The sequence below is a fragment of the Leucopleurus acutus genome, assembly GCF_964270905.1.
Source record: "Leucopleurus acutus genome assembly, chromosome: 12".
NCBI classification, from domain to species: Eukaryota; Metazoa; Chordata; class Mammalia; order Artiodactyla; family Delphinidae; genus Leucopleurus; species Leucopleurus acutus.
This window is the reverse complement of record NC_139154.1, coordinates 64277547-64300750: the sequence shown is the minus strand read 5'-3', so window position 1 is coordinate 64300750 and position 23204 is coordinate 64277547. Positions and strand designations below refer to the sequence as shown.

Here is a 23204-nt window from a genome sequence, read left to right as displayed (position 1 = left end):
GGACATCCCTGTCTTGTTCCTGATCTTAGTGGGAAAGCTCTAGTGTCTCACCAGTAAGTATAATATTAGCTGTAGTTTTTTTTGTAGATAGTCTTTATCAAGTTGAGGAAGTTTCCTTCTGTTCCTAGTTTACTGAGACTTTTTATCATGAATGGGTATTGGATTTTGTCAAATGATTTTTTGTATCTATTGCTATGATGGTGTGACTTATATAGCCTGTTGATATGATGGACTATATTAATTGATTTTTGAATGTTTAAGCAGTCTTGCATTCCTAGGATAAATCCTACTCATGGTGTATAATTCTTTTCATACATTGTTAGATTTGAGTTGCTAATATTTTGTTCAGGACATTTGTATCTATGTACAGGAGAGATACTGGTCTGTTGTTTTCCTTTCTTGTAGTGCTTTTGTTTGGTTTTTAACTATATATTTTGTGAAGTTGTAATGTGTCTTCTCTATGTGTACACTAAGTACTGAAAAATTAAGAATACTTTTATTGTTTTTGTGTAAATATGTACTCCTATAAGCAGTTCAAACAGTATAGAGTAGTCTAAAGAGCAGTGTAGAAAATTATCTGTACTCCACCATCCAGAGGTCACAGTCATTATTTTGGTGAACATGAGTCCAAATATATCTGTGTTGTGTATGTTATACAATTTAACATTAATGAATACCTATCTTTTTCCTCACTCTTTTATGTGTTATAGATAATATCATTTTTTAAGGACTGCTGAATGCTATTTTATTGCATGTGCATATTTTATGGTTCTTTTATAGAATATGAATTTTTCTTTCCAGGGTTATTATTAAGCACACAGCTTCCATCTGTGAAAACAACTCCAACTACTAGTTACCCCTAGTACTTATTTTTAAAAAAAAAATAGTGTTCTGCCTTATAGTTTTGTTTATATGTTATAGTGTCTACTTTGCTCCCTTCCTAAGTGTAAAAGATTCTTATTTTAACTCTTGGTACAATCTGTATATTTAGTAGTATATCTCAAATCCCTTTTTTCTAATTGAACACAGTAAGTTCTGGCACTTTCAAGTGAACTTATTAGATCTCTCCCTTTCCTTTTCCCTGTGTTTAGAGTCAAGGCTGAGTACTTGATTAAAGTGTTTTTTGAATGGAGGAAAAGGTAGGCAACAAAAAGGACAAGACAGGGTTTGCTAAAAAACATCACAGTTACACCCAGGGATTCCCTGTAGTGTGTCTGCAGGACTCATCGTGGAGCGAATCAACTAGCATTCACAGTGATTATGGAAAGGAGATTTTATGTTCTGCCTCTTGATGACATATTTAAAAAAAAGTGGTGATGATGGTTTTTCTGAATATAGAGCTGACTTAGAAATAATCACAATACTTAGGTGATGTTTCAGGTCTTTCTCGGCTGCTCATTTTCCTTCTTCACATAATTTATTTTAGTTTTTATACCTACCCTTTTATGGCAGTGAGCTATAGGAGGAGAAGTAAGTATCACAGTGATTGGTGAGGGGTTGTGGTGGTGATGTAGTCACTGCCTCCTTGGTAGGTGGTGTGTACAGTGCTAAGTATGAGAGCATAGACTTCAGAGTCCTACAGTCCTGGGTTTGAACCTCAGCTCTGCCTCTTGCTAGCTGTCTGACTTTGGACAAGTTTCTTAATCTCTCTGAGCTTCAGGTTTCTACTTAGTAAAATGAGAATAATACCTGCCTCTCAAGATTATGAAGTTTAATGAGGTCTGTACTGTGCTGAATATAATAAATAGCTCAAAATAGTGGTTAAGAATATGGGCTCTTGAGTCAGGACTACCTGTGCTCATATTGTAACTCTGCCCTTACTAGTTGCATAACCTTCAGCACATTAGCTAACCTCTCTATACGTAGGTTTCCTCAGTTGTTATATGGGATGATAACAGGGTGGTTGTGAAGATTAAAGACATTAATATGTATGCAGCACAGCAGTGTCTGACCCTGTAAATTCTAACACGCATTATATTATTATTTTATTATGGCTAATAATGTCTTCTTTCATTCTGAAGGGGTTTTACACTTTATGTCCAGTAGGATAAAATTTCATCTACTCTCTTGTTCCCAGATTCTCACTGAATTTATTGTTCTTGAGCTTGAAGCACTGTTAGTTTCCACGTGTCATATTGTTTAGTGATATGTTTTCTCATGAGATTGAGAAATTCCTTTTAAAATTAAAGAGTGACATACAGTGATTAAAGGACTGAATAAGGATATTTGATAAAAAAATATGGTTTGTCGTAGCTGTTCATAATCTAAGACAGACTTAGAGTTTTGGTTGAAAATGCCTTGAAAATTGTTTGTGCTATAAAATTTGAAGTTATAAGAAAGTTGTTTATATAAGGTATAAGTGATTAATAATTTTTAAAGCAGTTTAAATGAGAATTTGAACACTTCAAAAGGCATTTGTTCCAGAGAGCCTATGATAAAAATAAATATTTTCTCTGGAAAACCAGAGTCAGACTCTTCATTGATTTCGATAATGATGGAGCCTGAAGGTGTCAGACAGTCCCAACACCCTCCCTCCCCCATTCCATTTTATTCTTGCTGAGAAGGGTCCAGAAGTATGACGTGTATATGTTTTCATTTCAATCATGGATTGTGTAAGCATGTGAGAAAATTATTTTGCTACCTAATTTTACCTTGAAAGTTAGCTAAACTAAGTCATAATTAAATTGTCTGTGTTGGGATGTGTTCTTGAATGGTGTTTTTGCACTTTCAGAAATAACGTGTAGCAGTAAAGTAATCAGTTTTCCTTTTCTTCCATAGGTGAGTTGCCAGATAAATTTTATTTCTCATATTTATTTTTGTTGAGATTCATACCCATTAACTTGTGAAGTTATATTTGTATTATTTAGTACTGCTGGTTATCCTGCCTGCTACCTCTCCACAATAAATTATCCTGGCTTCTGTGCTTTTATCAGTAGGTCACTGACTCATAGAATGTGATTTCATAAACTGGGAATTTGTGAAGAATTAAGTTACAGGAATTAAAACTCTTAGTAAGAATTTAAAATAGGTTGTTTTTCGTAAAGAAAAAAAAAATGGGGCGGGGGGGGGGAGTTACTCCCCTCAAAACTCAGGAACCAGGCTTCCCTGGAGGCGCAGTGGTTAAGAATCCGCCTGCCAATGTAGGGGACACGGGTTTGAGCCCTGGTCCGGGAAGATCCCACATGCGGCGGAGCAATTAAGCCCGTGCGCCACAACTACTGAGCCTGCGCTCTAGAGCCCGCGTGCCACAACTGCTGAAGCACATGCGCCTAGAGCCTGTGCTCCGCAGCAAGAGGCCACTGCAGTGAGAGGCACGCGCACCGCCAGCGAAGCGTAGCCCCTGCTCGCTGCAGCTGGAGAAAGCCCCGCGCACAACAACGAAGACCCAATGCAGCCAAAAATAAATAAATAAAATTAAAACAAAACAAAACAGAAAAACAACTCAGGAAACTTGCCTTCAAATATTGACTTTAGGAGTTTTACTTGGGAAAACTATTTTTACTTTATAGTAAATCACTTTGTGTTGTATTACGTATTTCTAACTTAAATCATGATGTACTTTTCGTAGAGTTGAATAAAAGAAGATTTTGTGTGTGTGTGTGCTGCGTGACATGTGGGATCTTAGTTCCCCAACCAGAGTTCGAACCCATGGCCCCTGCAGTGGAAGTGGGGAATCTCCACCATGGGACCGCCAGGGAGGTCCCAAAGTAGATTTTAATAAGTTCTTTGATTCAGAATTCTTTGTAATAATGTCCCATGTATATACTATTGCTTATCAAGTGCCATTACACCTCTTCTTATTTAGCTCTCATAGTAAACCCCTGGTTGTATTATTCACATTTTACAGGTTTGGAACCTGAATTGCAGGTTGATATGAATGAAAGAATTAGTGGAATGGGGACTCAAGTCCAGGTTACCTGATCTTAAATCTCATGCTATTTCCAGCACACGTGCTTTGCACCTCTCTGTTGTTTAAATATGGTGTTTCCAGAAAGTTTGGCTTAAGGAAATAAGCTTGCCTATTTTTAACATTCTTAATTTTACCTTTTACCTTTGATTGTTCATTTGGAGATGGTGGAGAAAATAGCAAAAAACGTCTTAACGAAACTGAGTTTATATTCAGATTAATCCATTTTCATCTGTTTTTTAGCATTAAGGAATTTTCCTAAGTCATACATGATGTAGTATTGGAGGTAGAATACCCTCAAAGATCTAGTCTAACAACCCGTGTTCCAGAAGGGACTTGAGGCTGCGTGATCAAGCCAGCCAGATTTTGTTCTTTGTGGGCCCTAAAACTCTTTTAGATAGTTTTGTAAAGGTAGTGAAACGCAACACCTCTTTTGAATTTTCCACCTTCTTCAACTTTTAAATGTTTTCAAATTCAGCATGAACTAAATTTGTCTCAGTGCTAAGTTGAAACTAATTAACTACTTTATTAACTGGTAAGGTTTTTTTTAAAGGGAGCATTCTGGAGGAGTAGAACTCTCCGGGGATAAGCCGCCCTTGTTATGTAACTAGACTGCAGACTAGTCATGTGTTCTCATCAGCACCCAGGTGAGCCTGAAATCTCAGCAGGTGACAGGAAATAATCACTTAGGGATTCCCTTTGGCCTAACATAGTTTTATATGTTGAAGAAAGTGGAGTGAGAAAGAGAAGATCTCTCCACCACTTCTACTATGCTATCCTGGGGGTGTGACCTTGCTGGAGCAATGGGTTAAATGTTATAGAATAATAGTGGCATGAACAGGAAGGAAAGAGTTTGAAGGTGGAAACTGATTTCTTGGATTTGTAGGGGAGGAAAAACTCTTCCTTAACTCTCTTGAGCTCCCTGGCTGGACCTGAAAATTAAACTAACAAAGACAAATTAGCAGAGAAAAGCATACAAATTTATTTAATTATGTTTTACGTGGCACAGGAGCCTTTATAAGGAAGTGAAGATCCAAAGAAACGGTTAAGCCTGAGTGTTTTTATTTTAGGTTTGTTGAAGAGTAGAAAGTTGTGGGAAATCATGATAGAAGACATAAAGGATATGAGCTAAGGGTAGTAAACTAGGGGAAACAGCAAGCTTGTGCTTTCGGATTCCTCTCAGTATCCCCCCATCTTTGGAGATAAGGGTGCTCCTTTCCTCCAAATATAAGGAGGACACCTCTCACATGAGAATCTTACGACCTGCTTCAGGGTAGAAAGGGAAGCGAATCCTTCCTATACTTGCCATTTCTCAGATTCCTTCAGCTTAAAATAATTATTCTGTCAAAGTGGCATATTTTGGGGTGACATATCCTGATTCCCTTTACTTTCTGATTTTGCTTCCTGCTAGCTGAAGAGTGTACTCCAAGGGTAATTTGTGAGTGGTTATTGTATTCTTGCTTGGTCCTTCTCAGAATGACGTTTTTAACTCTTCCCAGTTTCCTTGGGAACATAAACTAGATGTACATTAAGGGGATAGACCTATCTTTCCTCTAACAGTAGAACATAGAGGTCCATGTTTCCATGATTAACATAGGTGTGGTACAGGCTTAAAGAAAAGTATTATTCACTATGCGAATTCTAAACACAAAATCACAAGTTAAAAGCTCGTAATTGAAAGGATGATCAGTTGCTTTACCGGTGTTCTTTGTACTGTAAAAAGTTCATTTTGTAGTTCCTTTAGCTCATGAGCTCTCTTGTTGCTTTTAAAATGCAGTTAAAATGGAATTTGACTTATGAAAATTCAGGTTAAGAAAAGATTTTAATAAGTCCACCTACACATGAAGCAGAATCATGGTTTTTTTGTTCAAAGCCCCAATTGGTTGTCATTTGGAAATAGTAAAGACTTAGATATGTGCTCTTGGTATAAATGCCTGAATTTGGTGTGCCAGAAAATTATATTATTCTTTGAAATTTAAAAATCTCTCCTCAACGGATAAGTATAATTTAGTTTGTTGATAATATTATTCTTTATAGATTCAGGTTTTCTTTACATTGGGTTAAGGGATGGGCATTCTTCCTGAATAGACAAGACTGAAAGTTTCTAAGTCCAGAATTGTGGTTAGCAATAAGGATCTGGAAATTAAATATACTCAGGTCATGCAAATGTATGTAAACTAAGGAAATATAGTCTATAGGCAGCGAACTTGGGGAAATGAGAGTCAGTTACATGAAAAGTTTCTTTTCCTTTCTTTAAATAGCTTTCAGGTTTAGAGGCATACTTAGGAAAATGTTTTAACCATGAAAACTGCTTTGTTCAAGACTTGGGTCTTGACAAAAGCATGCGGGTCTGCGTATTACTTTGCTTAAGAGATGGTTGGTAGTGATGGGGGAGGAGAGAAAGGATTCAAATGTATTTCAGCAGCTTTGCAGGATAGGGCAAAGCCAAGAAAATAGCCATGCTGTGTGTCTTAAAGGGCCCTAGCGTGGGTATTTCACCTTGAAAGGGGATTAGCATTGGAAGTCTGTGATCATGTCAAACATTTGAAATTGAAGGTGGCTGTTGAAAATAATTCTTAACATAACTGGATTCTAGCAGTCTTGTTGGTGATGAAGTAAGTGGAGGGAACAGGAAATGATCTGTTTGCCATCGCTTGAGCCACAAAGCCAAGAAACTTAGTGTTTGGGAATGGAGACTTTAAAGGGCAACAATATTGGGAAATGTTTGATAATTCAAATCAAAGAGGCTTTTTGTGAAAAGTGCAAAAGGACTGTATACGTGGGAATATATACATATCATTGAATTTTTGCTTTTAATGTCCCTTGCCACAGTTACAATTGAACCTTTTGATTACTTCAGTAGCCACAGGTCATATAATGACTTTTGCCAAACTGTAAGCCTAGGCAACTTAAGTACATGTCTCACATAAACAGTCTTATTCTGTGAGTTTGTCCTGTTGCTTGTATTTCTGTCCTTTGAAATCAAGTTTTAGAACCTTTGGGGGGAAGTTCATGGACAACCAGTAGCTCTTTCTAGTACATGGACATGGCTCACATTTCTGTGGGTAGATTACAAATGTTGCACTATATAAATTCATCTGGACTATCAGGTAAAAAAAAAATACAGTATGATTTGGCTGCCAAAGAACATCTATTACCTCTGCACACTTGTGCTGCTAACAAATGAACACTTCAACAAGGCAGCCTCTGAAAGATAGGCAGCTTTTGGTAAAAAACCAAGTGAACAGGAAATGTTTTTCTTGGAGGATTTTAATAGAGAATATTAAATGATTTGTGGTGGATTTTATTTTCCTGAAGCACCTTCTACAACCCGAAATTCAGTCATATATTGTGCTAAGGGATGGGTGCACTGACCTTGTCAAAAAAGTAAGCAAGGATTTCATTTGACTTTGTTTTGTTAGTTCACAATACTCATGTATATCTGGATCTCTAACCTTGGCTTTTTATTACCTCTGTAATCCTAGGCAGTCATTCACTGTGAAAACACTCGTGTTTCTCTTTTTTCTTTGTATTTGTTCATTTGAAAAGCCTTTCAAAAGGAATTGCAGCCTGCATGTGATTATAGCTATCAGTAGCACTTAAACTAACTGCTGAGATGAAACTTTTCTTTGCGGGCCCTGCTAATTTCAGATATCAATAGAAAAAGAAAAATTTTCCCCATTAAAACACCCGACTTTACTAATTGGTAGCTGCTCTTTGGGTTGAGCTAGATTCCTCAGGGACGGCATTTGATAGACTAATTTTTGACATTTTAATTTGACAAGAAACAATTCAGGGAAACAACTTAGGCATGTGCCTAAAGTCTTCTCTTGCTATGATTGTGATACTCAGTGCAGGGAATGCCTTTGAACATCTGCAACACTTTGTAAACCCTGTGATCCATTTAATATGATAGCTCAAGCTCCTTGGCAGGTGTTTTCATAGGAGCTTCACCTAAAATACTCCTACATGGTTGAAAGAATTTTTTCTGTAGATGTTAGGATGTGGGGCTAATGCAGTAAATACTAATCTTTGTGACAAAAACAGTATTCCATAAGGACAATAAATTCAGGTATAAAATGTGAAAACTTTTTGGCCTCTTTTCTTTAATTATGTTATAATCTACATCTTTCTAACTCAGAAGTATTATTTGCTTTAAAAATTTTCCCTATGGCATTTGAAAATGGTGGAAGAGACTAATTTCAGTACAAGTTATTTGGTGTGTATCTCTTTCTATATAATGGAAAATTTACATTTTTAAATAGAGAAGTTAAAGGTTGAAGAAAATATAGAGTGCATACACAATACATAAGCATGCATGCTAATTTATTTCTGAAAAACTGTCTTAGAAACCTGCGTTTCTCCAAGTATTTTGGAGAATATTTAAGGGCCAAATTGAAACCGAAGCATGTGTTTGAAAAATATCTGCTGACAGAAGCCTGGTTTCTATGCCTGAGAAATAGGTGAAAGAACAGAAAAGAGTGCTTTTTAGTTTCTTCTTTGTGTGTGTGTTTCTAATATGTGAGGTTTTGTTTTTTAACCAGTAGATAAGGTTGGAAATGGATACTCTCAAACTTGCTCATGATGGTAGTGATTTATTCCAGGTGAGGAAAATGCATTCATTTCACTACCAGTGTATCCCCCTGAGATTGGGGTGGGTGGATGATTCGGAGAAGTAGACTGCTTAGGGTTGATTGGTTATGTTCTGTTACTTCTTTACAAGTCATTATTACTTTGTATCCTACATAATTTAGTGGAAAAAAAAGTTTTAATAGATTTGCCAGTCATATATGTGTATGTGTGCACTTGCTCACTCTCTCTTTCCTGAAAACATTTATCTGTTTCCCTTCCCTTGCCTTCCCCGCCTCCCTTTCTCTCTTCTTTTTTCCCCCTCCCATTTAAATAAGGGGAAAAGAAGGAAAACATCTTTCATAGCATTGTTAAGAATGCCTATGACTATAAATGATTTGTTTTGTTTCATGAAGACTTATGATTTAAATCACTTTTATATCCATTTTTAGTAAAATCACTTATGACATCTAGCAATTCACTGTTTATAATTTCTTATAAAGAAGAAACACCACTATTCAGTTTTCCTCTAGGAATAAAAAGTCAATGTTACATTAACACATGTACACTGGAGTTTGTATTCTAACATCTTTTTGTTTTTGTTTTTTTTAACTTTCAGATGAAAATGATGTTGGAATATGACACCAGCTGTGTGATGTGAAACATTAATATTTAGAGATTGTAACTTTACTTGTAATTGTCCTAAGTTTGAGTTACTACACTAGAAATTAACAGGAAAAATTCACTGGAGCCCTTTGATATAAAATGTATTTTCAGAAAAACATCAAATCATTTAAAATTTACTTTGGAATGGAGACTTCATACTTAAAACAAACTTAGGGGAAATGAAATAATTTAAAAAGTTCTTTCAGCCATTGTGCACAGTTACTGTTGGATGTGATTGCCAGCACTGGGGAATCAGGAAGTCTGTAGTTTAAATTCTTCAGGATCAGATTATATCGCAGATTTTCTTTACACATGGTGTTAAGTACATATTAAGTGACTGCTATAACTTTCTTTTCCTTTCTTACCTTTGGGAATCTCAAGAACACAGCTTTAGCTTTCTTCTTATTTGTGTTATCTTTATATTTGTTTTTAATTTTCAAGAGTTTATACCTTCAAGCTACAGCATGACTATGTATCCAAACAAACTTCTTCCTTTAGTATATTGTGTTTTAAAAATTGTATAAATATCTACTGGCCAGGTTTTAAGAATTTGGGGCAGGAAACTTTATGAAGGGATAGGGGAGATGTCATTACTTTTAGGTAAGATTAGACCAGGAGATGATGTTTTTTCATTTGTTAGTTTTGGGATCTTTCCCCCCCCGCCCCCGCTTCTGATTTCATCTTAGCATTGTTGAGATAAAATACATTTGCCCAAAATAAGGCCCAACAATTAAGATTTAAAATTGCCAGGGATACCAAAAGAGATATTAGAAGATTTTAAGTTTTAGAGAATGTTCAGTGACTTTTAATAAGCATAGGCTTAATTAAAGAGGTTGCGGTGAATGTCATTAACCAACTAACATTTAAGTGCCCTAGCTTGTACTCTTGCTTTTTTGTGGAATGAAAAAAAGTGATGACTTAGTATGACTCTTTACAATGACATTGAAAATTATGAGCTATCTGTTTCTGGCTTGTCCTAGTTCTGCTTTTATTTCATTTGAAATGTATACTAAATCTGATGCCAGCACAAAGCTTGTCCATTTCATGTGTCTGTTTATCATTTGCATGATTTTGAGCAATAAACATTCCTTGACAACAGCATCACACTTTGTTTTTACCAACACTCATCTTTACTCCAAACATGAACACAAATTGGTTTTTATCCATGTTAATGAAAAAAACAAATTCTTCTATTTCAATGAGTAAAACAGAAAAGCATGAGATGCTGGGAAGTCTGGAATCAATTAAGTTAGCAAAGTGTGTAGGAAAAAGACAGCAGACATGGAAAATGATCATATCAAAATGACTTGTTTTATAGAAATAGAAACTTGCAGACTAAATGGTGAATAAGAAATTAATTTAGGAAATTTCTGTTTATTTAATACTTTAATTTTATTTAATACATTTGATTTTCAAACTGTAGAATATGTATGTGAGAATACTCTTAGTCCTTATCTGAATGTGGGTCTGTGTTAATTAGTATTTACTTTGATCCTTTCTGTGCCGTATATGTTAACTGGCCTTAGAATAAGATCTGAAAATACAAAGATGAGAAATTACTTGAGCCAACTGCACAGAGTTGAAGAACAGTACCTTCTAGGTGTTTAGAAGGCAAGACAAGACAATGCAGACTCCAGTGAATTGTTTTAGTTTGAAAGTATGCACAATTGTGTGGCAAATTAATACATTTCAGTGGTGTAGCCACAGGGAGTAAAATGTTAAGGAAGAATCCGATTTCTTTGTGCAATAATTGGAAGATCATGCTTGTTCTGGATGCTTCCAAATGTCCTCATTTTGACACTATTTTATTTTAAAATACTGTTAACTTCAAGGAAGTCCTGGCTCTTGTTTGTGCTTTGTCTTTTGAGGTATGAGAGGAAATCAGGTGTTTTGAGGTATCAATCCTTGGCCCAGGGATCCCTTTGTATATTCCAATAGAGTATAAAAACCTAAATGATATTGAATGTTCTTTTCCATGGATGGTTATATCATTAACTATGTACTGTTCATCTGAATGAATCCTAATTTGTTTAGTTTCTGATGTATCTAACCAGATGACTTGACAGTGAATGCTCCTCCCTAAAACATAACTTGTTCTTATGCTTCTTTGGCATCTCCTGCTTTGAGTTTTCCTCAGAAACCATTACTTTTTCATAGACTCAGATCAGAGGAGAAATAAAGTAGACCATCATGCCAATTACGTTAACCTCTGGGAACAAAAATGCTTATTGATTGACCTTCACAAACAACTTTCAAAAAGCTCCAAAGCTGGGCTTCCCTGGTGGGACAGTGGTTGAGAGTCCGCCTGCCGATGCAGGGGACATGGGTTCGTGCCCCGGTCTGGGAAGATCCCACATGCCGCAGAGCGGCTGGGCCCGTGAGCCATGGCCGCTGAGCCTGCGCGTCCGGACCCTGTGCTCCGCAATGGGAGAGGCCGGAACAGTGAGAGGCCCGCGTACCGCAAAAATAAATAAAATAAAATAAAATAAAAAGCTCCAAAGCTTTCTAATTATTGGGAAAACCTGTGAAAAGATGATTGGGAGGCGAGAAGTGGGCAGAGTGTAGGCATCTAAGTAGAAAGAAGCCTGGCCTAACAGTACAGAGACCAGTTTTTCCTTTTTGAGTCTTAGTTTCAGATGATCTTGATTTAATTTTATTTACCTCTTTGGTTCTTTCTAACCCCACAGGTAAAATGAACAGGGTACTTATGATCCTGACTTCCTTACAGGAGTTAAAGCACTTTTAGAAAACTATAGATATTATGGGAGTGCAGAAGATTCATCTTATTTACTTCAGATTAACTGAAAATGACCTTGAGGAAATAATACTCACTTGTAGACTAAGCAAAGAATTCTATGGCAATTTTTCATCTCTGCATTGAGCCAGTTTGACCAAATTATCAGACAGGATATGGACAGGTGCCACTGCACTCAGCTATTTTCTCTTTTGTGAGAGCTCTGAGTTGAATGTTTCTCTGGGCAGCTTTGCGAATGTTTCTCACTGCAGCTTTTTCTGAGAGTGGCATCTGGCAGTAGATTGATTTAACCAAGTCTGAGGTTTGCTCTTTTCAGAATGTGCTCTCTAGGCAGCTTCTATGTGGCTCTGACATGACCACATACTGCTGCTGCTTTTCCTGCCTTCCAGCACCACATGTGAGGCTAAGGCATTCTGACACCTGCCATTTGGAACCTTTACTTGCTGAAAAATGTCAAGATTTTCAGACAAGATGAAGACAGATATAACTGATCATTCTTCCCTTTCTCAGGAATAGGCTGAGGGCATTTGTTCATAAATGGATGAATTGCTGAAGTGGTATAGTTCTGTTAGTTTGGAGAGAGGCACACCGATTTTGTACAGAAGAGTCAAAGGTGTTTGTTTATGTGTTCTTATTCACCTTTGTACCTATTTGGCGTGATACTAATTTGCTGTTAGTATAAGCAGAGGTTTTAGTGATTACTTTTTTGGATTTTATGGGATAAATGGTAAGAGCTGGGGTCAAGGGGTGCAGTTCTCCTTGCACCTTATTGTTATCAAGAACCTCACTAGGAAATTGCAGATTTTGGAGGATGGGCTTCTGTTATGATCATATTGTCATACAGATACACACAGTGATGACTGTCAAATTTTAAATGACCAGGAGTAAGACCTCCTGCTTGAGGTCCTTGCTGCTGCTGCTTCCTTTTTTTTTCATTGAGCCTTAGTGTTCTAAGACCAGAGGACTGATTGCTAAATAAGGACAGGAAAAGTAGTGTAACCTGCTGAGTTTGTTCCTCCTAGTAACTGGTATCTAACTGGTTGAAGAAGGGACTTGAACATGTTATAAAATGAAGGCTTAAAAACCTATTAACATTATTTTGCTTATTCCTACCTTTCAATCTTATGGATAAATTATAATTGGCTGTATGCTCTTGAGTAAACTCTTTCCTTTATTTCTTACATTTTGATCTTTATCTTGGATCTCAGGGCCAGTAACATCACAGAGATGATGATAGCTTAATTTTGTGTAATTTGGGAAAGATGTTCCAATAACTTTAGTTATTTTGAATTGCAAAAAATGTAAAAAGGTTGGATGAGATGCCCTGTAAGTTTTATTAGGAGCCAGACCATGTTGAGAGACTGTGGATCACTTGGGAAACTGTATTCTCTGACATCTCTTTGGACAATTTCTTAAGTGGCTTTGAGCAGCTCAGTGAAAAAAGGAGAATGAGTTTTGGCCAGCAGGCTTCTTCCTTGTATTGTAATTTATAAAGACTAGTAGAATAATAAAATCCATCTCCAGCAACTGAAAGGCAATGAGGACTAATGGCTTTTATGAGCAGGGTCCATGAATTGGAACATAAGTATTTGAAAACATTTCATAGCAGAAGCATGGGAATTCTTCAGTATACAAAACTTCTTGCTTTGGGTCCTAGGTTGACTTGAATTATATAAAGAAGGATTGTTGTTGCACATTTAAATGGGTTTTCTTTATCTTTTAACTGGATCCTTCTTATCATTATAGTTTTTCCATAAAATCACAAAATCTGTATCTTAGGTCATGGTTATAGAAATAGTGTGTTCATATAAGCTTCTTTTTCTTATGATTTGTTTTGTTATGATTTGTGGACATGGATAATCATCAAGAGGTAAACGTGTAGTAATTTGGGTTTCACCCTGGAAATGAATCATCTTAATATTGCTTATACCTGAATCAAACATATCCTATATTTTCCTGAAGTATGTTTTATACATTTGCAAGTTATGGTCCTAGACAAGATTTGAATTTTAGCTGCCATCTTTGGCTCCACTTAAGGTACAGTGAATTTTCAACAAAGAAAGGGCTGTACTGGTATATGAATTGTTTTAAAATACCCTGACGTGAAGACTAATAAAAATATCAAAATAAATTAAATGTATCTTTCAGGTAATATGCTCTTTTTCTATAATATCTTCTATGGTGCACCATTTATCTTTATTCCCATTAGTTTGTAAGGTGGACATATTTCTTATATTCTTAAGAACGGTGTCAAAAGCCTTGGACTGACCAATGCTTCTGAAAACGCTGACATGGGTCCATGTTCTTTAATGCCAGCATGCCATCCAGCGTTCCCAGGTAGGCCCACCTGCAGCTGAATTTATTCATTCCATAATGTATTAAAGCCAGTAAGTTGCAAGTTCTCTTTTCCCTTTCTCATAAAAAGAATAAATATGTTTAGGATGGTAGTTCTGATAGGCTTTGCTAAAACAAAACAAAACGGAAAAGCAGATACTATGCATGACATTTACATATTGCTTATTGCAGATGGAAACCACTAAGCTTTCACATTTTTCAAGGGTTTACTATTTCTTTTGAATTTTTGAGGCATTTTTGTTGTTGTTGAGAAAAGCCGGCATAAAGCACTTGTATTGCAATAATAAAACTTGAAACTCATATGTAGTGTGGAGGTAGGGGAGTAGGCAGCAGTTTCTTTCACCACATCACTGCACAGGACAGCAGAGGGGTGAGAGGGAGAAGCCAGGAAACTCTGAGATCAGCAGGGGGAGCTGAGCATCAGAAAACAGGAGACGCTGAAGCTGTGATGACCAGCATCATTTTCTTAAGACAACACTCAGGGATTTGTCATGATGGCTGGGCTTTCATGGGTGTGAAGTGTCTACAAACAGCGCCTTCAATTTAACTTTTGATTAAAGTTCTTAAAATTTAGGAAGTGGAGCTTGGATAGCTATGAGATTACAAAAGTCCTGAATATCCATTAGAAAAACCACAGGATGGAAAAAAAAAAAAAAGCCAGGCCATGAAGAAGGCTTCAGAGGTCCCTGCTAGCCCAGGGACAGACCCTGTAGTGTCCAACATCTCAGTGAAAATGATCTGCTTTCAAAAGGCAGAGGGTTAAGGGGAGGGGAGGGTGGGGCAGTGGAGGCCACTTTAGTTTGGGGTCGAGCTTTTCATTCAACCCGAGGATGTCTCTCAACTTGGAGAATAATTCGGTCCTCAAGAGCGCCTCAAATCAGCTATGGCTCTGCAGCACAGCAGCAAGAATGTTTAATAGATATATATAATAGATAAAACTTTCATCCAAAATAAAATAAAGTAAAGATTCTTGCACCCCACACACCAGTTCTTATTCTGAAGTCAACCCATTACTTGTGCTGTTAACACTTGACTAGTACTTAACTGGAAACCTAGATCCAAAGGACTGAAACTCAGTCTTCACCCCAAAATGAAAACAAACTAAAATGAGTAACTCGAGGTTTATGTAATGTAGTTCAGCTCAACATACATACCAGGAGAAAGGGGAAGAGCAAAGCTGGTGACGGAACACATTCAGCCAAGGAAGGTGCTTATACAGAGTGTAGTGGAATTTCAGGAAAAGCTCCATATGGACTCGCTGTGCACATCTGGAGGCGCCAGATCCTTCCATGGCACATCCAAGAACGGGGAGCTCAGGGAGGAGGCCGTTCCTGTCATTCCAGTTTTAGAAGCTCCACGTCAAAGATGAGAGTGGCATTTGGTGGGATGACGCCTGGGTGCCCAGCGGCACTGTAGGCATAGTCTGGGGAGACAGTTAGTTTGGCTCTCTGACTCACGCTCATCTGGGCAACCCTTTCTTCCCAGCCTCAGATCACCTCCTTCTTGCCCAGCACAAACTTAAAGGGCTTGTTTCTGTCCCTAGAGGAATCGAATTTCTTTCCATCTTCAAGCATCCTGGTGTAGTGCACCACGCAGGTCTGGCCGTGCTTGGGGAAGGTGTGCCCGTCTCTGGGGGAGATGGTCTTCTCCCTTCACTGCCATGGCGGAGGAGGCGGCGGACGCTGGGCAGCGGGCAGGCGACGCGACGTGTGGAGTGGACGGAGAGTGGGCCTGGCGGCGGCGCCGCCCCTCTATCTTATCCCGTTGCTCAACGGCGCCGCACGCACGCACCACCGCATGCCCCACCTGAGGCTTTAGAACACTGGCTCTCAAAGTGTAGTCCTAGATTTCATCAGTATTTAAAACTTTTATGTTTCAAAAGACCATTAGGAAAATGACAAACCAAAAATTTGGAGAAAATATTTGCAAATCATGTATCTGATGCAGGACTTGTATTTAGAATACATAAAAACACTTATAAGTCAATAATAAGGAGACAAGCCAAATAAAAATGGGCAAAGATTTGAACAGATATTCTACTAAAGAAGATTGGGAAAGGCCAACAAAGACATTGAGTAAGTGTTCACATCATCAATGATTTAAAAATGTAAAATAAAAAGCCAGAAGTAGATACCACTTCATAACCACTAGAATAGTTGTCAAAAAGGCAACAGCAAGTATTGTCAAGGAAATGAACAAACTGGAGCCCTTATTCATTGTACTTAGGCAGTTTCTTAAAAAATCAGACATGAATTTACAACCCAGCATTTCCACTCCTGGGAATATATCCAAGAGAAATGAAACATAAGTCTACACAAATATTTGTAAATGAATGTTTATAGCAGCATTATTCATAATACCAGAGAACTTGGACCAACCCCAAATTCTATCAACTGGTGAATGGATAAACAAAATGTGGTATTTCTAGAACAGTGGAATACTATTCAGCAATAAAAAAGAAGTACTGATACTATCGCATGAATGAATCTCAAAAACATTATGCTAAGTGAAGAAGCCAGACAGAAAAGACCACATATTTTATGATTCCATTTATATGGTATGTCCAGGCAGGTGAATGTATAGAGACAAAAAGTAAATTAGCGGATACCTAGGATTGGAGATGGGAATGAGGACTGCAAATGGGCGCAAAGGATCTTTCTGGATGGAAATGTTCTGAAGTTGGATTTTGGTGATGATTGTACAACATTTGCTAAAAGTCATTGAATTGTATACTTAAGATGGGTGAACTTTATGAAATGTAAGTTATACCTTAATAAGACTTTAAAACCTATATGGTCCCAGCAGCATCCGCATCACCAGTGAACTGGTTAGAAATGCAAATTCTCAGCGCCAGTGAAGCAGAAGCTCTGGGGGTGGAGCCTGGCAATGTGTGTTTTAACAACCTCCAGCAGATTCTGATGTAGGATTAAGTTTGATAACCACTTGAGAATCAAGGAAGGTTAAATGGAGATGTGAGTAGTTTTGGTACAGCTTATGTACATTCAGTCTACCCTGTTACTGTAACTGTAGGAAAGGTTTGAATTAAGGACTGTTGTAGTAGAGTTAAAGAAAATTACAGGGCAGTGGGAGTAAAAATAAACTGGCCTTTCATGTTCTTGATATGACCCTATGAGAAGCTTTATGATTGTGATGTTTGTGTACCACATATATTAGTGAATTCCTGTGTTCTTTTAGGCTTGCTGTTACTTAACAAACATAGCATAAACAGGTTCATTTGCCATAACGACAGTGGAAGTTTAGATCCTTGAAAGGAATTATTTCTCCTAAATATTTACACAGTGTAATATAGCAGAGCCAGAAATGTGCAGTGATCCCAAGAAAGTAAAGATCTGACCATAGATAAAGAAGTAAATGGAGCAGCCAGCTGAACTGAACAACTCATTTTCTCCCTCCATCTGTTCAGTGTACTTTTGAAAACCACGATTAGAAAAAGTGGTTGATCTAGAGTCGTCATCTTACATTTGGCCTGTGCTTTCAGAGTTTGTTTGGGTTTTTTTTCCCCTAGCATTATCTGGGTGGCCAAAAGAAATTCTAAAGTTTGAGGCTGCCCCAGAAAAGAGCCTGATGATTCAAACTGGAGACTGCTGGTTGGTGAATGTGTTAAGTGAAGTTTGTAGATAGGGTCCCTTAAGTGGGCGGTGATGACTTCTACAGAGGTATAAGTTGACGTCAGAGGAAAATAGAGGTTGGCAGGGTGGGGGGTGGGAGGCAAAAACAAACATCAGACAAGGGAGAAAAAGAGGAGTGAGTAACAGGATGTGAGAACTGATAAAATGTGTGTGATTTATTAGTGGAGTCCACTGAGCTTTTTAGCAGTAGCATTTGGAAGAATATTAGGGAATGTAGCACAAACCATTGTTATTTCCAAAACTTTATTCAACTGTAGGTAAAAAGAACTGGGCTGTTAGTTGCTGGCAAAGTGTATCTTGGCTTCTGTCTCTTTAATTATTTTATTTCTCATTATCTTTTTCCCTTTGCTTCTCTCTTTTTTGTTCTTTCTTAAAACTTTTAATAATTCACATTTTATTATTTAGCACTTATTATTAGCAAAATATTAGAATATTATAACCCTCTAAATTAGTAATTCTGATTCTGACTTCTGTTATTGGATGGATAATAAAGGAATAAAATATCTTGCAATAAGTTTCATTCTGAAAAGTCTATGCCGTAGCAGTCTGAATTCCACTTATTTATTAGTGGATAAATTCCTATAGATGTACTTAAGCTTAAAAAAAACATAGGGATAGAAAAGAAAAAAATAAACAAACTTCTCCCTTTGTAAGAAAACTCTCCTGTTCATACTCTTAGATTTATATCTAAATGTAGAGTTGCATTTGAACAAGAATAAACAAACACAGATAATCTGTTATTCTATGAGTAAATACAAGCTGAGTACCTAAAAATTTGACCGTTTTGGAGTTAACTGCAAGAATCAGGAGAAGCATACTTTTTGGTATGTTTGGGGCAGTAGGGATGGCAGGTAGGTTGACATCATGTTCTTTAAATCAGGACATTTCAAAATGTTGATGAAAGCACAAAAATTAGATCAGTATTTCTTCCTTGCCCTCTTAGTTTTTGGGAACTCGTTAGTAGCGAACATGGAATGCTTACAGTACTGCTGCAAACAACAGCCTCTTTCACAGTTAGTGTTCCGCTCTTTTTTTTTTAAATTAATTTTACTTTTTTGGCTGCGTTGGGTCTTCACCGCTGCACGTGGGTCCTCTCCAGCTGCGGCAAGCAGGGGCCACTCCTCCCCGCGGTGTGCACACCTCACATTGCGGTGGCCTCTCCCACTGTGAAGCACAGGCTCCAGGTGCACGGGCTTCAGCAGTTGTGGCTCACGGGCTCCAGAGCGCAGACTCAGCAGCTGTGGTACACATTCTCAGCTGCTCTGGGGCATGTGGGATCCTCCCGGACCAGGGCTCAAACCCGTGTCCTCTGCATTGGCTGGCGGACTCTCAATCACTGTGCCACCAGGGATGTCCCAGTGTTCTGCTCTTCAAGCCTGCTTTTCGTGTCTTGGTTCAGTGGGGCCCTTGTCCTTGTGCCTAGTCTAACACCACTTAGGCATCAGGCCTTGTGGTTGGTTGCTGCTGTGACTTTTTTCCTTGAGCTCCCTTTAGTGGTACTGTGCAGTACTTGTAACAACTTCATGTTGGACTCAAACATAAATGGGGAAAAAAAAATAAAGGAGGAATTTTTGTTTTTAAAAGGAAAACAGATGACAGTGAAGGGAAGGGAGAAAGAAAATAAAAGGAATGCTTACCCTGAGAGTGGTGGAGACCGACAATTTCTGCTGGTTCCATTCTTTGTCAGAAACTGCTTCTACCTCAGCAGAGGGACTCAGCCTACAAATAGAGAGAAGCTCTCCATCTTTGTCCTTCAGTTTGTTGATTGGCTTTCCCCTTGATGGCATTTGAAGGTACCAGTGATTTTGTCAAATTGAGTGGCCCACTGACAGCAGTAGAAGTGATTTAAGTGTAATATTTTTACACATTGTGGTACATTGTAGCAGCTCAGCATCATTGTGAACATAAACCAGAATCAGAGTCTCATGTGGAATGAATACTATTGTTATGTTTATGGCCCAGAAGAGTCGGTAGCTGTTACTTTGAGGAACCCCAAATTCTAAATTACAGTTCTGTTTGGTAGTTGCTAATTTGGGTTTGTCCTTCTTAGGTTTCTTTTGTGGCTAGAAAGTGTTCATCTGGTATGCTATGAGACACTGAAGGAAAAGTAGCCAAGGGAATTCTGTATTGTTGAAATACTGCTCAGTGGATGTGATAAGATGTCCATCCCGGGATATACTCACCCTCTGTTTGGTAGACATTTTAAGTTCTCACAGGCTTGTTATGGGTCCTCTGTGTAAATAATTACTGTACCATTGCTAGACTCGTTCTCTTTGGAAAATGCTCATTCTTTGAAAGATAGCTTAGAATTTTTTTTAAAAAACTGTGATAGTTGGAGAATGGCTTCTAACTGGTCTTCCACCAGATGGTGCTAGTGTTACATACCTACATGTAAATTTGGTGCCATTGAAATCTTGAGGTGGTGTATTTCTGCTCTTTTTCTTTTTCACCATATTTTGCCTTTAGTGTTTTTTTTTCTCACACACACTACTTTCCTGGTATACAACTGTGTCACCTCACACCTTTTCTGTTGTAGGTAGTGAATTGATTGTGCCATGGTGTTCATGAAGAATAACTTGGGGGTTGGATGCACAGGCCAAGGACTAAGTACAACTTTAAAATGTATATTATATGTACTTTCTTATAAAATTTTTCATTGTGCATTTGATTTTTATATGACCTGTATGTACAAATCAAGAGTTATTCTTGACCTTTCTTTCATGTTATAAAACAATATCATAAAATATTATTATTTGAGGTTTCCTAGGAGTCATGTTTGGAAGTTATTACTAACAAATGACATATTTACCCACACTTAAGTTCAAAATAACTTTGATAACTTTAAAAGAAAGTTTGATTAAAAAAAAAATGTTGGCTATTATGCAATATTGGATCTCCTGGCCAGGTAAATAATGGTCATTTGAAACTTAAATTTTAAACTTTTTCTTTTTACAAATAAATATTACAGTTATTGCAGAAAAATTTAAAGAAATAAAAATTCTTTTAAAGGAATAACTCATAGTTAAGTACTATTAATATTAACATAAACCTTTTTTTCTTTTGTATATACCTATATTTTAAAAATATCAAAGTTGGTCTCATGTCTTAGTTTTATAACCAGCCTTTCCACTTAATACATTACAACAGTAATTTTAAATGACAGTATAGGTTTTCATTAAAGAACTCTTTAATGATAGGCATTTTGGTTTCAGTTTCTTTTGGTCGGAGCTATGCTGTGATGAATAACGCTGTTTAAATTTTTGTGTAAATTAAAATTTCCTTCATATAAATTCTTAAAAATATAATAGCCAGTTCAGAAAGAATGTATATTCTTGTGACTTTTGATCTATATTTTCAAATTACCATCCAAAAGAGTTTTACAGTTTAATGTCTTTAATAATATAGGATTTTATTTGTTCCCCTGCTTCCTTATCATCACCAGATTACCTTAGTTTTTAATTTATTTTTAATTAAAAAAATTTTTTTTTTGGCTGTGCGCATGGCTTGCGGGATCTTAGTTCCCCAACCAGGGATCGAACTCGTGCCCCCTGCACTGGAAACGTGGAGTCCTAACCACTGGACTGCCGGGGAATTCCCATGTTAGTTTTTAAAGTGACTAGGTATTGCTCATTTGAGGCTCCCTAAAATGACAATTCATCACTAAATAAAGGAATTTAAAATTGCTTTGATTTTTTTTTAGAAATAAGTATCCTTTAAACATTAAACCCTAGAGCCCCTTTTATTTATGGTTGTTTGGTTTTTGGCCTTGTCTCCTATCCCCAAAATACAAACAGCTATCCTTTCATACTTCAAAACAGGTTCTCATATGCAAAGCAAAAACTTAAGATCTATGTTGATTAACTTTTTATAGCATTTTCTGTTACTTGTTGAGAAACTTAGGTCATTTACCTACCCTCTCTTCATATGAATGTTTCTCAGCCTGAAAATTTGGAAAAACTTTTTAGATAAACTATTTTTAAAACTTTAGTGAAATGAGCTGTGCATTTAGTATCGGAACTTTTTAGTACCTATTTTTTTCACTGGGCAGAAGGAAAAGGAAGCTTCTAGATATTGGTAACACTTAAGCAATTCTAGTATACTTTTATAAAAAATGAGAAATCAGTTTTTATTAGTTTAAGCAAATATATCCTGGCTGATTTTTGATAGCTTACTAAATATTAATTGTGTTTTCATTTAAGTAGGTTAACTTTGAATTGAATTTTCTTGTTAACATAGGAAGCATGCAATTTATTTTAAAATAAGAAAAACAAAAAAGCTATTTTCATATTTGGGAAATAAGAAGAGGGGAGGAGACTCATACAGAGGCTTCAAGCAACCTTGTAAATGAATGTGAAAACTATTAGCCCAATAACTTAAAAAAACCAGCTAGTTTTCCTCTCTCATGAAAAAAATTCTCCCATCTCAATTTGGCGAAAGAAGTTGCCCTTCTTTTACTGTCAGAATGAATAGGCACTGTAAGAAAAGTACTTGCAAGCGCGGTTTTAAAAGATTCATCAACATACAATTTATCTTGGTAGAAGAGACTTATAAACTGTGGAGATATAAATTCTGTGGTTTAAACATATATTTGTGTAAAAAATAAAGTACATTATATTGATAAATGATCAGATTTATGTAACAGCATTGAATTTTACTTGAGATAACAAAAATTGGCATTTTTAACTTGCAGGGTTTTTGTTAAAATTTTTTAAATGAATTTAAAAGTAAATCCATCTATATTGTGGGCATTTCACTTGTTTTTTAGGTTATGAGTGTGTGGTTTATACGTATATATTTTCAGATTAAAAAGCCTAGAAAGACTCTGGAAAAGTGCTGAATTAGATAAAGTGCTTTAAAAATTATCAATTTAATTCTAAAGACTTAGCACATTAACACATAGATCTGCTAAAACGTTAAGTCCAGTGGTAGCTTCTGAAGTGTACTTTCATATATTTAAAGTTTGATATACAATATGTATCTATTTAGGCATTTGTCTAAACAAACAATTTGAAAGGGCTTCAAGTACTGTAATAATCTCAAAACCTTTGAGTTCAGTTAGAACTGTGTCAGTTAAATTCCCCCAAAATTATAAATTTTACTCAGAGTCTTGTCTGCTTTATGGCAAAGTAAATAAAATAATCAAATTGCTAAGATTATGAGCCTAATTAGTTTACACCTGAGTGAAATTTGTTTTGTGACATATGATACGTATTAAATGTTAGATATCTGTATTTTGTGCAAAGTTTACTTTTGCTTTCCTCAAAATATACTAGAGATAATTGGAATAATTTTCTAATAGTTT

General features: G+C 36.7%; 1 protein-coding gene and 1 pseudogene across 3 annotated transcripts in view; one reads left to right on the top strand and one right to left on the bottom strand.

Annotated features, from left to right (window-relative positions):
* Window positions 1–23204, top strand: part of SRBD1 (S1 RNA binding domain 1) — a 222224-nt gene that overhangs the window by 87087 nt on the left and 111933 nt on the right. The window lies entirely within an intron of this gene.
* Window positions 15587–15826, bottom strand: LOC309969503 (peptidyl-prolyl cis-trans isomerase FKBP1A-like; annotated as a pseudogene). The gene has a single exon. The product of its transcript is annotated as a peptidyl-prolyl cis-trans isomerase FKBP1A-like (transcript).